Here is a 17,704-nt window from a genome sequence, read left to right on the forward strand (position 1 = left end):
GAAACTGCCAATTATTACCCATCCCCACATCCCCTCGAGCTGGTTGGCTTGTTAGGCCATTTTTGTCAGGAAATTCGACCACATTGTTGTGGATCTGGAGTCACCTGGGGGCCAGACCGGATAAGGTTGGCAGATTTCCTTCCCTAACCGGGACATTAGCGAACCGGGTGGGTTTTTGCAACAAAGGTTTAATGGTGACCGTGACTCAGATTAGGAACATTGGAACACAGGAGGTTGGATTCTCCGCCCTAACCGCGCAACATTTCCGTTTCACCCCGGCCGGCGGGATACTCCGTTATGCCGGCTGGTCAATGGGGGTTTCCCATTGTGGGAAAACGGAGAATCCCGAATGCTGAGAATCCAGCCCAGGAATTAGGAGCAGAAGTCGGCCATTCAGCCCCTCGAGCCTGCTCCGCCACTCAATCAGATCGTGGCTGATCTCTTCCTGGTCTCAAATCCACCCCCCTACCTTATCCGTTAACCCGCTTTATCAAAAATATATCTCTCCCCTTCGAAAAACTGTTTAATGACTCAGACTCCACCGCACTGTGGGGCAGCGAGTTCCACAAATTCTCCACCCTCTGCGAGAAGTAGTTTCTCCTCATCTCAGTTCTGAATCTAACGTCTCTCAACCTATATCCGCGACCTCTCGTTCTAGATTCCCCCACAAGGGGGAACATTTGGTCCACAATTACGTAATCGATCCCTCTTAGTATTTTATACACCTCAATCAGATCCCCTCTCATCCTTCTAAACTCCAGTGAGTTTTAATCTCTCCTCATATGTCAACCCTTTCGTCCCCGGAATCAATCTGGTGAAGCTCCTCTGATCTGCCTCCAATGCCACCGCATCCTTCCTCAAATCAGGAGGCCAAAACTGGTTTGTATCCCGGGTTTTATGAACTGAAATTAAATCCCACCTGCGGTGAGATTTGAGGCTATGCTCTTGGAGCATATCATCCCGGGCAGCTGGGTTACCAGCCCAGTGGCATTACCCCTACCCCACCCTCTCCCCCCAACTTATTTTCCATTACATATCTGACTAGGAATTTCACCCACACTTATCACCTGGCCACGACGCATTGGAAGGATTTACAGGCTGATGCCTGATGACTGATGATTAGGGGCAGCACGGTAGCATGGTGGTTAGCGTCAATGCTTCACAGCTCCAGGGTCCCAGGTTCAATTCCCGGCTTGGGTCACTGTCTGTGTGGAGTCTGCACGTCCTCCCCGTGTGTGCGTGGGTTTCCTCCGGGTGCTCCGATTTCCTCCCACAGTCCAAAGATGTGCGGGTTAGGTGGATTGGCCGTGATAAATTGCCCGTAGTGTCCTAAAAAAAAGTAAGGTTAAGGGGGGGTTGTTGGGTTACGGGTATAGGGTGGATACGTGGGTTTGAGTAGGGTGATCATTGCTCGGCACAACATCGAGGGCCGAAGGGCCTGTTCTGTGCTGTACTGTTCTATGTTCTATGACTACAGCATGACATCAATAAAAAGGAACTGTGTCACGCGATCCAGGTTGATTTACACTTCTGATTTTGAGCAGAGTATACAACAGTTCAAATGCCTGTAAGGTTTATACTTTGTATATCATAGATTATCATAGAATTTACAGTGCAGAAGGAGGCCATTCGGCCCATCGAGTCTGCACCGGCCCCTGGAAAGAGCACCCTACCCAAGGTCAACACCTCCACCCTATCCCCATAACCCAGTAACCCCACCCAACACTAAGGGCAATTTTGGACACTAAGGGCAATTTATCACGGCCAATCCACCTAACCTGCACATCTTTGGACTGTGGGAGGAAACCGGAGCACCCGGAGGAAACCCACGCAGACACGGGGAGGATGTGCAGACTCCACACAGACAGTGACCCAAGCCGTAATCGAACCTGGGACCCTGGAGCTGTGAAGCAATTGTGCTAACCACTATGCTACCGTGCTGCCCATGTTCGCATGTACCTGGTCCGCAACATTGTGGCGCAGTGGATTAGTGACGCTGCCTCTGAGTCAGAAGCTGCCGGTTTCAGCCCCACTCCAGGACGCGGCCAAACAGGTTGAGGGTGTCAACCTGCAAAGGCCTTCCAAACACGCCAATGGCGGGCGGTAAGGGCGGGAGAGACTCCTGGTTGCCCGCGCTTGATGTGGAGTGGCGCCCCTCACAATATAAGCCTCTGGCGACAGACTAGTGACCTGTTCCAGGTAGAGACAGATAGAACATAGAACATAGAACATAGAACAGTACAGCACAGAACAGGCCCTTCGGCCCTCGATGTTGTGCCGAGCAATGATCACCCTACCCAAACCCACGTATCCACCCTATACCCGTAACCCAACAACCGCCCCCCTAACCTTACTTTTTAGGACACTACGGGCAATTTAGCACGGCCAATCCACCTAACCCGCACATCTTTGGACTGTGGGAGGAAACCGGAGCACCCGGAGGAAACCCACGCATACACGGGGAGGACGTGCAGACTCCGCACAGACAGTGACCCAGCCGGGAATCGAACCTGGGACCCTGGAGCTGTAAAGCATTTATGCTAACCACCATGCTACCCTGCTGCCCCCAAAAGTCTTCCTTGCGCACGACTCGGCGATGGGAAGGAAAACAACAACAACATGGTGGCGAGTGACTGACCCGCGGTCGTGGATCCTCCCCGCAGTGAGTGTCAATTCATGGACGCGACAGGGAGAGGAAAGCTGGGGACATCTTGCTTGCAATATTATTACTTTATTTTGCAAATGGTGATGTGAATGTCGCTGCGTTTATTGGCCATCCCAATGCTCTAGTCCATGGGTTCAAATCCCACCAGTGGAGCTGGTGGCATCTAAATGCTGTTGATAAATCCGGAATTGCAAACCAGCTCAAAAAAATAGTGACCATGACAATTATCCTTTATTGAAAAAAACCCAACTGGTTTACCAATTCCCCTTTAGGGTAGGAACTCTGCCGTCCTTACCCGATCGGGCCTACACGTGACTCCAGGCGCCAGGGCGATGCGGTTGGACTCTGACCTGCCCTCTGAAATAGCCCAGCAAGCCACTGAGTTCCAGGGGAAACGCTGACCTTGCCAACAATGATTACCCCCCCCCCCCCACCCCTGCCAATCACTAACCCCGCCCCTCTGTGCCACCCCAGCCAATGGGAGAAGAAAGAAAACAGAATCCAGAGCTCAGGGCCGAGACACCTGAAGGCATTGGCTACAAGAGACAAGGAGGTGTGTGCCGGAGGTCAGAACTGGAGGTGTGCAGAGATCTTGGGTTGGGCAGGGGAGCTGGAGGAGACGGCAGGAATAATGGTGTCAGGAGGGCGGTGGGCGTGGGGGTGGGTAACGATGAGGCCCTGAAGTTTTTTTCACAAACAGGGATGAGAATTTTAAAAGTGAGTCTTGGCCAGACCAGGAGCCACTCTGCACGGAATGATGGATGACTGGGGCTTGGATCAAGATTGAATAAGAGCAGCTTGTGAGAGGTTGAGATTAAGGATGTGGAGGGTAGAGACGAGACTCTTGAGTGGCCGGTGATAGGGGTCCCTCTCTTTAAAAGGCTTCACTCAGATATTACTTTGTCGAGGTCTCATTGGCAATCAATGAACAGGAAGCCTTTTTCCCCACTAGAGGGAGCTGTTGTCTCACTCGGCCCTCAATCCCATTGCAACTCCCATCGCCTTTTCCCATTTCCTCCCTAGTTCCTGTCCACCTCTCTCTTAAAGCTGCCCACACGTGCCTGCTTTGGCGTTTTTCCGGGATACGTGACCATGGGAGACGAAGACCTTGCCCTCGGGCCTGACTCTACCCCCACCTGACATCCAGAATCACAGAATTGTTGCAGTGCATTCGGCCCATCGAGTCTGCACCGGCTGGCCGAACGAGCATTGTGACGTAGTGCCCATTCCTCTGCCTTTACCCCAGACACATGTACATTGTTTCTGTTCAATAATCATCTGACATCCTCTTGCCCGGCTTGATTGAACCGGTCTCTATCAGACTCCCAGGCAGTGCATCCCAGACCGCTCAATGGGTGAAAAGGTTTTTTCTCACAATCACATTTGCTTCTTTTGCAAATCATGTTAGATCTGTGCCCCCTTGTTTTCGATCGTTTTACAAGCAGGAACAGTTTCTCCCTGTCTACCCCATCCAGACCCCCATTCATGATTTTGAACATCTATCTAACCTCCTCTCGGCCTCATCTCCGTGGGGAACTGCCCCTCACATACTCTCCCTCTCACAGACTCACTCTCTCGCTCTCTCACTCTCTCACTCTCTCGCTCTCTCACTCTCTCACTGTCTCACTCTCTCGCTCTCTCACTCTCTCACTCTCTCACTGTCTCACTCTCTCGCTCTCAAACTCTCTCGATCTCTTTCTCTCGCTCTCTCTCACACACTCTCCCTCTCACAGACTCGCTCTCTCACTCTCTCACTGTCTCACTCTCTCGCTCTCTCACTCTCTCGCTCTCTCACTCTCTCGATCTCTTGCTCTCGCTCTCTCTCACACACTCTCCCTCTCACAGACTCGCTCTCTCACTCTCGCTCTCTCCCTCTCACAGTCTCTCTCTCGTGCTCTTGCACTCTCACACACACTCTCTCTCTCATTCTCTTGCTCTTTCGCTCCCTCGCTCTCTCGCTCACTCTCTCGCTCTCTCTCTTTCACACACTCCCTCTCACAGACTCGCTCTCTCACTTTCTCACTCTCTGCCTCTCACAGTCTCTCTCTCTCGCTCTCGCACTCTCACTCTCTCGCTCTCTCACTCTCTCGCTCTCGCTCTCTCCCTCTCCCAGTCTCTCTCTCACGCGCTCTCACTCTCTCTCTCGCTCTCTTGCTCTTTCGCTCTCTCGCTCTCTCACTCTCACAGTCTCTCATTCTCTAACTCTCTTGCTCTCTCACTCTCTCGCTCTTGTTCTCTCCCTCGCCCAGTCTCTCTCTCGCGCTCTCTTCCTCTCAGTCTCTCTCTCTCTTGCTCTCCCACTTGCTCGCTCTCATTCTCTCGCACTCTCACTCTCTCGCTTTCGCTCTCTTTCTCTCCCAGTCTCTCTCTCTCTCTTGCTCTCTCACTTGCTCGCTCTCACTCTCTCGCTCTCTCACTCTCTTGCTCTCGCTCTCTCACTCTCTCACTCTCTCGCGCTCTCCCTCTCCCAGTCACTCTCTCGCTCTCGCTCCCTCTCTCTCTCAGTCTCTCACTCTCTCGCTCTCTCACTCTCACTCTCTCGCTCTCGCTCCCTCTCTCTCTCAGTCTCTCACTCTCTCGCTCTCTCACTCTCACTCTCTCGCTCTCGCTCCCTCTCTCTCTCAGTCTCTCACTCTCTCACTCTCTCGCTCTCTCACTCTCACTCTCTCGCTCTCGCTCCCTCTCTCTCTCAGTCTCTCAGTCTCTCACTCTCTCGCTCTCTCACTCTCTCGCTCTCTCTCTCTCTCAAGGGGCTGGATTCTCCGCATCCCTGCGCCGAAATCGCGTTTGGTGCGGGAACGGAGAATGAAACTTCCCGACGGAATTGGGCCGGGCAATTCCCCGGCCCCGAATACCCGCGCGTTTGTGAATTACACCGCACAGCTGGGGGGGGGGGGGGGGGGGGGGGGGGGGCATTGTCAGACGCCCGCCCATCGAACCTCCGTCCCCCGACCGGCCGAGCTCCTGTCGCTGTGGAAGTAACATGGTCTGGCCGAGCTGGACTCTCGCGTGGCGGCTGCGGATGCAGTCTGTGACTGGCCTGGTGGGAGGGGGGGGGGGGGGGGGGGGGGGCTGGGGGATCTGGCACCGGGGGGGGGATCGGGCTGGACGGATCCTCCGACCCGAGGCCGATCGAGCGGGGGCTCGTTTCTTTGTGTGGGTCCGCGTTCCGAGTCCGCCATGGTCCTCGGCGCAGACTCGGAACCGGAGGTGCGGGGGCCCGTAACCGCAGCCAAACGCTGCTCTAAGCCCCTGCCAGCCTCCTGAAGGTAAGTGAATCGGCTGCTATTGCTTTCAGGAAACTCAGGAGCGCAGCGCCAGAGTTTTAACCCTGGCGTGGGGACATCGCCCCATTTCAGGAGAATCCAGCCCAAGATCTTTAATCCAGACCCTGCCAGCCTTGCACAATTGTGGCAAGTGTTGGCGCGGTTCCTTTCGTTGTCGGAGGAAGCCTCCTTCTGCCTGTCGGACGTACTCGGATGTCCTGTTAATCCTTGGTTACCAGGCCTGGTATGAGTTTTTTGCAGCAGGGTGGGAAGCCGTGTCTGGGGTTTACTGCCAATCTGGATAGGGCCAGGCCGCATTGCAGTGGGGTGGATCTGCAGGGTGACAGGGCTGTGGCAAAGCCCTCTGTCTATTTTAGGGAGGCCTTTGACGTGTTGGGCTGGCTGGGTCGACGTGGACTGCACTTGATGCAGTGTAGCGAGAGACAGACAGGTCGGCGCAACATCGAGGGCCGAAGGGCCCGTACTGCGCTGTAATGTTCTATGTTCTATGTTCTAACACTGGAGAAGATCCAACACGATTTTATTTAACGTCTTAACTAATATACATGTTCAACTGTGGGTTGACACTATACTGAACTGACTGGAGACCTGATGCTAGCCTGACCAGACTTACTGGCTGCCGCATGGTGTTTGCTCACGGGCTCTGACTGTCTCAGAGGCTGGATCCCGAGAGAGCGGGAAAACTGGTGCCCTCTGGCTTTCTAGTGGCCGTGTCCTGTCTGGTGATTGGCTGCTGTGTTCTGTGTGCTCACTGGTCATCCTGTGTGTCAATCACTGCCTGTCTGCTCTCCATTATATACATGGATGTATATTATGACAGCCTTTACAGTGTGCCCCCCCGCTTTGGGACCCCACATTTGGCTCTGGGTGTCTCAGGGAGCTAGTCCGGAAGGTGGGTGTGGTGGGGAAGTGCGGAAAGCATTCAGTTGAAAACCGTGGACCGAAGGTACTGGGAGAGGGCTGACATTCTCCGCTGAAATGCTTCCAGTGTCCAGGTGAATCCAAACGATGGGCGATTGAATCTGCCGACGGGGGTGATGAATGTAGTCAGCAGGCCTGGACTCTTCGTCGGTAGGGAGAAGATGTTGTTGGTGTCCTAGCTTTGGGAACGCCCCGCTCTATGAGGCTGTGGTCGGGCTGTCGACCACTGAGCCGGTGGGATGTGCTTCTCTGGCCAAGGCTTTGCTGAGCTGTGTCAGGTCGGCGCATAAACGGATCGACCCGTTCACACCGTGTGGTCGGCCGTGTGACTGGAGAAGGTGATTTCAATGTTTGTCAGCTCGTCCACTTGTTTCACGAGTCAATGGGGAGGGGTGGCAAGGCAGCGCAGTGGGTAGCGCTGAGGCTTCACAGCTCCAGGGTCCCAGGTTCGATTCCCGGCTTGGGTCACTGTCTGTGTGGAGTCTGCACGTCCTCCCCGTGTGTGCGTGGGTTTCCTCCGGGTGCTCCGGTTTCCTCCCACAAGTCCCGAAAGACGTGCAGGTTAGGTGGATTGGCCATAATAAAATGCCCTTAGTGTCCAAAAAGGTTTGGAGGGGTTACATGGATAGGGTAGAAGTGTGGGCTCAAGTAGGCAGCACGGTAGCATGGTGGTTAGCATAAATGCTTCACAGCTCCAGGGTCCCAGGTTCGATTCCCGGCTGGGTCACTGTCTGTGCGGAGTCTGCACGTTCTCCCCGTGTCTGCGTGGGTTTCCTCCGGGTGCTCCGGTTTCCTCCCACAGTCCAAAGATGTGCGGGTTAGGTGGATTGGCCATGCTAAATTGCCCGTAGTGTCCTAAAAAGTAAGGTTAAGGGGGGGGTTGTTGGGTTACGGGTGTAGGGTGGATACGTGGGTTTGAGTAGGGTGATCATGGCTCGGCACAACATCGAGGGCCGAAGGGCCTGTTCTGTGCTGTACTGTTCTATCTATCTATCTATCTGGGTGCTCTTTCCAAAGGTCGTTGCCGACTCGATGGGCCAAATGGCCTCCTTCTGCACTGTAAATTCTAATTTGTTATGGGCCAGGGTTTAGAGAACCCCAAAGTGTATCATGGAGTTCACCAGACCCACAACTTTCACTAGATTGTGGTATGGGGAGCACACAGCCCACTCTACAGGTGTGGTACAGCAGAAATGGAAAAGTATTTTTCAAAGCAAAACAATGTTTATTCTATGAACTCAAGTTAACCTTTTTAAAACATTTAGTGAATATCTTAGCAACCATTAATTCAAATACAACCCCAAATAATACAACACCGAGAAATCCTTAAGCTGTCCTTTTAACATCCATAAGACTTTAAAAAAAAAAATTCAACAGAAGCACATCAGGTTAAAGTCAGTACTGAGAGCAGTTATTAGTTTTAAATCACCAAAGGATCGATTTACAGTATTTTGATTAGAGAGAGAGACTAATACCCCTTCTGGCTGTGACTGCAGCTATCCAGCTCTGAAAACGAAACTAAAACACACCCTGCAGCAAACAGCCTAAAACAAAAGTAAAAAGCTGACAGACAGCCCAGCTCCACCCACTCTCTGACATCACTCATAAATACCCATTTCTTAAAGGTACATTTCTTAAACACCTATTTTTTAAAGGTACTCTCACATGACAATTTCTATGTCTGTGTCTCACAGCCAGGGACCCAGGTTCGATTCCAGCCTCGGGTGACTGTGTGAAGTTTGTACGCTCTCCCCGTGTCTGCGTGGGTTTCCTCCGGATGCTCCGGTTTCCTCCCACAGTCTGAAGATGTGCAGGTTAGGTGGATTGGCCGTGCTAAATTTCTCCATGGTTTCCAAAGGTTCGATGTAGTTACAGGGTTACGGGGATAGGGTGGTGGACTGGACCCAGTAGGCTGCTCTTTCAGAGGGTCAGTGCAGAGGCGATGGACCGAATTGCCTCCTTTTACACCCTAGGGATTCCATGAAATGTACCTGTTGTGCATATGGTGTTCCGACTGCCTAACAATGGATGGCCTTCTCGAGGATTGGGTCTTCCTTCGCTTGCAGTATGCCTGAGAGCGCATCATCCGCTGTCCCTCTAACAATTAAAACCTCAGTAAGTTCAGGCAGCACGGTAGCCTTGTGGATAGCACAATCGCTTAACAGCTCCAGGGTCCCGGGTTCGATTCTGGCTTGGGTCACTGTCTGTGCGGAGTCTGCACATCCTCCCCGTGTGTGCGTGGGTTTCCTCCGGGTGCTCCGGTTTCCTCCCACAGTCCAAAGATGTGCAGGTTAGGTGAATTGGCCATATCAAATTGCCCTTAGGGTCCAAATTGCCCTTAGTGTTAGGTGTGGTTACTGGGTTATGGGGATAGGGTGGAGGTGTTGACCTTGGGTAGGGTGCTCTTTCCAAGAGCCGGTGCAGATTCGATGGGCCGAATGACCTCCTTCTGCACTGTAAATTCTATGAGATGTTAGGTCTCCATAGTCAGTCGGCCTGTACAGATCATTAATGGATGGGGGACAGTTTCTCCTGATTGCTGGGCGCACTTATTAAAATTAGCACTTTCGAGCAGTTTGTTACTTCCTCGGTTAAAGTGAATGTTGAATGACCTCAGTACTTCAGATTCAGCACATTCATTGTTTCCTCGTGTGACACTAATATTGTTCACGACCGGGCCCACCGAATAAAGCAGTGTGTTGACTCGTTGAAATGATCTCTTTGTATGCCTCATGGTAGCATGGTGGTTAGCATCAATGCTTCACAGCTCCAGGGTCCCAGGTTCGATTCCCGGCTGGGTCACTGTCTGTGTGGAGTCTGCGCGTCCTCCCCCTGTGTGCGTGGGTTTCCTCCGGGTGCTCCGGTTTCCTCCCACAGTCCAAAGATGTGCGGGTTAGGTGGATTGGCCATGCTTAATTGCCCGTAGTGTAAGGTTAATGGGGGGATTGTTGGGTTACGGGTATGTGGGTTTAAGTAGGGTGATCATTGCTCGGCACAACATCGAGGGCCGAAGGGCCTGTTCTGTGCTGTACTGTTCTATGTTCTATGTATCCAGACCTGGTTTCAAAGGAACTGTTTATCCACAGTCCCTAATTATCTGACTGATCTGAGCCTTAGATAAATCCAAATTGATCAGGAAGGGTGGATTCCAGTTCCACGGTTAAGTGTCGATACCGCTTTAAGAAGTATTTGAAATTCCGGATGGCACCAACATTCTTTGAAGACCGTGCTTATGGTTTTGATGGGCTCCTACTGTAATGTCTCTCTCACGCACAGCCTTGGGATTCTAAACAATGGCTGCTTTCATCGACTAGCCGCAGATTTCTCTGTTTCAGCGCCTGTGCTTCAGGGTCTCAAACACATCAAATCCTGGCCTGTGCTGACCTTTAATGCTGATTCTTTCACCGCAATTCTTCAGAGCTAAATGTTTTGCTCTCTTCTGATTGGGCTGGGACGCCATGCGTTCAGGCGCCTCCTGAATCTGGTTTGAAAACAACAATTTCTGACCACTGAACTATTTAGAAGTTCCTCAGGGCCGACTGAATGCTGAAATGTAATCGTTTTAGCTCAACCCTGCTTGGGTCTGCTGTCTTTGCACTCCGGCAATTGAAGCTGGACTTCCAAGAGACACCATGAAGCCTTCTGCTGAAGTGAGGAATTTAAGATTTCTGCCTTCAGCTTCCAAGCCTTTCTTTGGAGCTCTTCGCCAGCGATCTTCCTCCGCATGTCTGCTCCTTGAGCCATTCTTCATGGCAGGCAAGAGGCACATGAAGTTCGAAGCAGAGAAGCGTGAGGTGATCCATTTTGGCAGGCTGAATGTGGAGGGACCGATTAAAACAAAGGGAGATACTCTACAGGAGTTGCAGGAACAGAGGGGCTTCAGTACATAAGTCATTGAAGGTGACAGGACACATCGAGAGAGAGGTTAATAAAGCAAAAGGGTATCCTAGGTTTCATTAATAGGGGCATTGAGTACAAGAGTAAGGAGGTCATGTTGAATGTGTACCAGACACGGGTTAGGCCTCATCTGGAGGCTGCATCCAGTTCTGGGCTCCATACCCGAGGAAGGGTGCAAAGGTATTGGAGAGGTTGCAGAGGAGATTCACAAGAATGATCCCAGGGATAAAGAACTGTGGCTAGGAGGACAGATCGGAGAGGTTGGATCTGTCTTCCTCCGAGGAAATGGGTAGACGTGACGTGGGGAAAGGCTATCTCACCCCAGAGGGTGGATGGAGTCTGGATCAGACGTCCCAAGAGGGAAATTATAATAAAGACAAATTCCTCGAGGTTCGATTTAAGGAATATTTATTTACACAAATATATTTGCGGAGAGAGAGTGTTCCAGCTGCAAAAGCCAGTGCATTGCACTCTGAGACTCGATTGAAGACAACATATTTTTATAGTCTGAAATAACAGCTTAAAGTAAACAGGCATGTTTATATATAATAAACCTTGGAAAGTATGTAAGATGAAATACGTAGTACGTATGTTCTTGCCCTTGACTGAAAACAACTCGAGTACACATTTTGTTATCTTTCGGAGGACAACGTGTTTTCATAATAAGGCCGAGACCAGAATATTAAGCAGTATTTCATTTATGTTACCCTGACCTACTTATTTTCATTCAAAAGCAGTGTTGAACTACAGCATGCTTCTAAGTTGGCAACTCATTGATTTCCCTTCCACAGAAGCGGAGGCGGGTTCGAGCGAGGTATTCAAAGGGGGCCTTGGGTTTCGATCTGAGCAGGGGTGACGGGGGGGTAAGGTAGGGGAGCGGCGCGCTCCTTCAGAGAGCCACTGCAGGCTCGATGGGCCGAATGTCCCCCGCCTGTGCGGTGAAGATTCTGCGTGATTCTGTGTTTATGCATTACAAGACCCGAAGAATTATGCGCGGGGAAGGGCTCGAGATAGGCTCTACCCCGATGCTTGCGAGTGCACACAGATATGTCGAAGCAACTCCGAAATCACTTCAGAGAGTGATGCAGGCAGCAGGCTGACAGCATTAAGCACGACAGCAGGGGAACTCTTTCAATTCCACTTGGGCGAAAAGACATAAAGAGGTAGCGGTGTGTGTGTGTGTGTGTGTTGTTCACTGATGTTCAATACTTTATTTCTCTGAACAAGCAGATTTCCAAATCCTTTTCATCTTGTTATTTTAAGCAACGTTTCAAGCCACGAGCCTGTCCCTTCTTTGCAGCGAAGCCTCCCTCGGATGCCGAGTGGGAAAGAGGGATTGAACCCTCGGCCTGCCGGCCGGGTGAGAGGCAGGCTCCTGGCTTTGTGTCCGTTCCCTCTCCCCATCAGGTGGCGCTGCCCCCTAATGGGACATCAAAGCTTTTGATGACCAGCCCAGGCAAAAGGCCCCCCCCCCCGCCCCCCCCCGCCCCCCCCCGCCCCCCCCCGCCCCCCCCGCCCCCCCCCCCCCCCGCCCCCCCCCCCCCCCCCGCCCCCGGCTCAAGGTCCGAAACCGTCCACCCTCGTTCTGCGGCTGGGATTTTCCGGTGCTACTGATAGTGAATGGAGATTTGGCCGGAACGGCAAATTCCCTGTTCTCGCTCGTCATGGGTCCCACCACGGATGCCCCATGTCTCTGTAGACGCAGGACGCCTCCGGTCTGGAAGGCAAAAGACACTTGGGAATGACTGGCCGCACGTGCACACGGCGATGACTTACAGCGGTCGCGCCATATCACACGGCACCGACCGCGCGCGGAACCGACCTGCCAGATAGTGACGCCCGGACACCCCCCCCCCCCTTGCCACCCCAGCCCCCAGCAAAGGCCCCCCCGGTCAGCGGCACGGCTCCCCCCACCCCCGATTCTGGAGGCCCTGAATACAGTCCGCAGCCGCCATGCGAGGTTGACGAAAACTCACGAGTGATCTGCGCCATCGTGAACTCGGCCCATCGGGAGCGGAACATCGGTGGGGGGGGGGGGAATTCCTGAGGCCTTTCCAACGGCGTGCAGCGTACTCTCCGATGACGCCACTTTGGAGGGGGCAGAGCCTCCGAAAATAGGCGCCGCCCCACCCCGATTTCGGCGTCAAAAAGGGATTCTCTGGCCGATCGCCGATTACGACATCGGCGTTAGAAAAAGGAGAATCCCGCCTAGGGTCTGGTGGGTTCTTTTACATCCAAATGGGAGGAGAGGTGAGTTAAAGGTCAAGTAAAGGGCTTTATCTCAGTTCTGGGAGTTGGGTGGGACGGAGGGTGAATCCGATGGTGAGGAGGCCCACAGCGTATATCTTGGTCGAGGAGTCTTCACTTTTGCGCCTTCCATCTCCTTGCAAAAAAAAATTAAAAATTGGACGGTGAATTCTTCTCAGTGTTCCTAATCAGACACCAGGACCCAGGGATGAAGAACCTGCACTATAAACCCCAGCTATATGAGCCCCTGAATATTCCTATTGGAGTCCTGACTCATAAGAGGAGTCTTATTTACAGAGAAAGAGGCCTAATAAGGTCTGGTTCAGGTGGGCATTTCAAATAGGCCCCTTTCAATAAAGGCCTCTCTGTTAGGCTCCACATTCCGGCTGTTTGGGTTTTGAAATGTAACCTGTCCTATCGGGTTTTCCGTAGACATGTGACTATGCCAAGAGGCTGCGTCTGGAGGTAGACATCTTAAGAGAAGTTCAGTAAAGTTTCTCACTAAGAACAAACTAAATAAGTACAGCTGTGTAGCGCTAACAATTATACTCAAAGACGAGAGACTAGTACAATTGAGGCTTTATTGCTGTGCGATGCTATTCCTCCATCTGCAACTGTAGACTAAGGTCTGAGTGACTCACACGCATATTTATACACAAGCTCCCTGTGGGCGGAGCTAGCCGGCAGGGGCTTACCGAAGGAACCTGTATTACAGGTACAGGCATATATCCCCCTACTGCAAGTACTCATGACTACAGTGGTTATATCACCACATTCACCCCCTGTAAAAATGAGTCCGGCGGGGGTGACGTGTAACTATAATACAAAGGAAGAGCTATTTACAAGAGGGTCCAAACAAAGAAAACCAAGAGTCCATCCGGTTAGCAGGTTATAGGTTGAGCCGAATCGGCGGTCGAACGTTCCGCTGTGATCGGCGTAGCTGTGGTGGCGACGTCGACACAGGCGGTGATGGCAACGATGGTGCAGGTGCAGTAGCGGGCGATCGGCGGTCGAGTCAGATGAGCCCAACGAGGAGCGGTAGCGACCCGTGTCCAATGGCCCCGTCCCGGGGAGGACAAAATGGCGGCATCTGGAGTACCTGTGGGTAAAATGGCGGCGCCCATGGAGCGCACGTTGTGGGGTCGGGACAAAATGACGGCGCCCATGGAACGCACATGGCGGTGGTGGATGAAGATGGCGGCGCCCATGGAGCGCACGTGGCGGGGGCAGCGAAAGATGGCGGCGCCCACTGATCGCACGTGGGGTCGGGGGAAGCGGACGGCGGGACCCATTGAGCGAGCGGCTGAGGCAAGGGGACCGGGGGCGCAATAGCGGCAACCGTCAGGGACTGACACACCACTGCAAAGTGGCCTTTCTTGCCACAAGCTTTGCAGGTCGCGGTGCGGGCCGGGCAGCGCTGGCGGGGGTGCTTCTGCTGATCGCAGAAGTAACAGTAGGGACCCCCAGGGAGGGCGGTGCGGCGGGCAACGCAGGCATAGTGCGCAGGGCTGGCTGCTGGGGAGGGGGCGTTTGCGGGGTCCACGAGGGGTAGGACGGGTGGGCCTGGGGGCAGTTTGCAGGGTCCACGAGGGGTAGGATGGGTGGGCCGAGTGGCTAGCGGAGTAAGTTCGCGCACTACGCGAGGCGGCCATCATGGAAAGCACCAGGGCCTTTGCGGCCGCGAGGTCGGTGGCGGCCCCTTCCAGCAGTCGTTGCCGGATGGGGTCCGAGTAGAGAGTTGATGCCTCGCAAACAGGGTGTTCGCCGACTGTGCATAGTTCTCCTTGAGCAGTTCCATAGCTGTGGTGTAGTCAGTCGCATCTCGAATTAGCGCAAAGACACTGGAGCTAAGTCTGGAGTACAGGAGTTGCTTTTTCTGAGCCTCCGTCGGGGGAGGGTCCGCTGAAGAGATGTAGGCCTCAAAGACTGCGAGCCAGTGAACAAAGTCTTTCCTGGCGTGAGGCGACTGCGGATCCAGCTGCAGACGGTCAGCCTTGATTCTGATGTCCACGGTGAACGGAAAATCACACAGCAATAAATTGTAGCGCTAACAATTATACTCAAAGACGAGAGACTAGTACAATCGAGGCTTTATTGTTGTATGATGCTGTCCCTCCATCTGCAACTGTAGACTAGGGTCTGAGTGACTCACACACATATTTATACACAAGCTCCCTGTGGGCGGAGCTAGCCGGCAGGGGCTTACCTGAGGAACCTGTATTACAGGTACAGACATACATCCCCCTACTGCAAGTACACATATCTACAGTGGTTATATCACCACAAGCTGACTTTGTGCATGAAACATAAGTCATTAACACTTAAGTTGATTGACTTATTGAACCCTTTCAATTTAGAAAATCTCCCTGGATAATTATCAAATTTTGGGAGGGCATCGAGTCAACCATTCAATAAAAATTACAGCACATGTCTCCTGCTTTGATAAGGTCACTAGCTTGAAATATTTAATAAGGTTTCCCTCACGACAGGCATGCAGAATGTTTCCAGACTTTTCTGTGCAAATTCACATTACTTGCTTGGCCATAAGACATAGGAAGAGAATTAGGCCACTCGGCCCATCGAATCTGCTCCGCCATTCAATCATGGCTGATATTTTTCTCATCCCCATTCTCCTGCCTTCTTCCCATAACCCCCGATCCCCTTATTGGTGACATGGCAGCACAGTGGTTAGCACTGTTGATTCACAGCGCCAGGGGCCTGGGTTCGATTCCCAGCTTTGATCACTGTGTATGCCGAGTCGGCACGTTCTCCCCGTGTCTGCGTGGGTTTCCTCCGGGTGCTCCGGTTTCCTCCCACAAGTCCCGAAAGACGTGCTCGTTAGGTGAATTGGACGTTCTGAATTCTCCCTCCGTGTACCCGAACAGGCGCCGGAGTGTGGCGACAAGGGATTTTCACAGTAACTTCATTGCAGTGTCACTGTAAGCCTACTTGTGATATTAATAAAGATGATTATTATTAATCAAGAACCTATCCATCTCTGTCTTAAAGACACTCAGTGATTCGGCCTCCACGGCTTCTGTGGCAAAGAGTTCCACAGATTCACCACCCTTTTTTCAAATCACGAGTCAAGTACTTTAAGGTTGGATGCAAATGATTGGAATAAATTGTGGTAGTTCGGCCCCTTTAAGGGGGAGGGCCTGGCACCCAACGTGACTGGCTTGGGCCAATTGCTCACCAGCGTGTGAACGCTACCCAATCGCGAGTTAGCGCTGGGCCCTGGGAATAGGGGCACAGGCAGTGTGGACCCCAGGGCCTGAGAGATAACACCCATCCTACTGTGTTCTGTACCGGCCTTTGCTTTCGTTAATTAAACCCCTTCTGTTACTATTGGAAGCCTCCAGACGGTTGTCTCAAGTCAACACATTAGGGCAGCACAGTGGCCTAGTGGTTAGCACAACCGCCTCACGGCGCTGAGGTCCCAGGTTCGATCCCGGCTCTGGGTCACTGTCCATGTGGAGTTTGCACATTCTCCCCGTGTCTGCGTGGGTTTCGCCCCCACAACCCAAAAATGTGCAGAGTAGGTGGATTGGCCATGCTAAATTGCCCCTTAATTGGAAAAAATAATTCTATTATTAGATCAAATTCTAACTGGGTTACGGGTATAGGGTGGATACGTGGGTTTGAGTAGGGTGATCATTGCTCGGCACAACATCGAGGGCCGAAGGGCCTGTTTTGTGCTGTACTGTTCTAAGTTCTAAATGAAAGAAGCTTTTCAGAAGTCAGAGCCGTTGGTCCATTACAATCCCAAGATGAATGACCAACTTGCTTGCGATGCCTCATCCGATAGGGTTCGTGCAGTCGTCTCCACATCACACCTTCAGTAGAGGGATGACCATTAGCAAGCGGCGCAGTAGCACAGTGGTTAGTACTGTTAGCTCCAGGGTCCCAGGTTCGATTCCCAGCTTGGGTCGCTGTCTGTGCGGAGTCTGCACGTTCTCCCCGTCTCTGCGTGGGTTTCCTCCGGGCGCTCCGGTTTCCTCCCACAAGTCCCGAAAGACGTGCTTGTTAGGTGAATTGGACATTCTGAATTCTCCCTCCGTGTACCCGAACAGGCGCCGGAGTGCAGCAATCACACGAACCACTTTTGATTAAAAATTTGTTGAATATCCCACAAGTTAGACAGAGACAGGGTAAATTTAATCAACAAATTTAAAAACCGCTGGATCTGAGGGAGTGAATGGCTGAGTTGGCGGATGGGGTTCCAATCAGGTGGGGTTGATTGTTGGAGCTGCTCTCACTCAGGCAAGTGGGGAGGATCCCATTGCACTCCTGACTTGTGCCTTGTAGGTGGCAGACAGGCTTTGGGGAGGCAGGAGGTGATTTACACGCCGCAGAATCCTCAGCCTCTAGTCTGCTTGCTATAACCTGCATCCGCACGATACGTGTGGGCATAAACGATTGTATTCCCCGTGCCTCTTGTGGAATATGGGCTTCCCCACTAAGGGGTGGAAGAAGCTCGCTGACCATTGTATATATGGTCGACCAGTTCGGGACCAGTTGGGTATCACTGGGAGCAGTGTACCTTGAACCTTGTAAATAAACCTTTGTTTCTTTGGTTACAACTCAGTGTGGACTCCCCATGTTTTGGTGAAACCATTCTTGGTAGCTATAGAATTTAACTGGCTGGCGATGTACAACCAGGGTGTTGATGTTGAGTAATTATATA

The sequence above is a fragment of the Scyliorhinus canicula genome, chromosome 25 (genome assembly GCF_902713615.1).
Source record: "Scyliorhinus canicula chromosome 25, sScyCan1.1, whole genome shotgun sequence".
Lineage (NCBI taxonomy): Eukaryota > Metazoa > Chordata > Chondrichthyes > Carcharhiniformes > Scyliorhinidae > Scyliorhinus > Scyliorhinus canicula.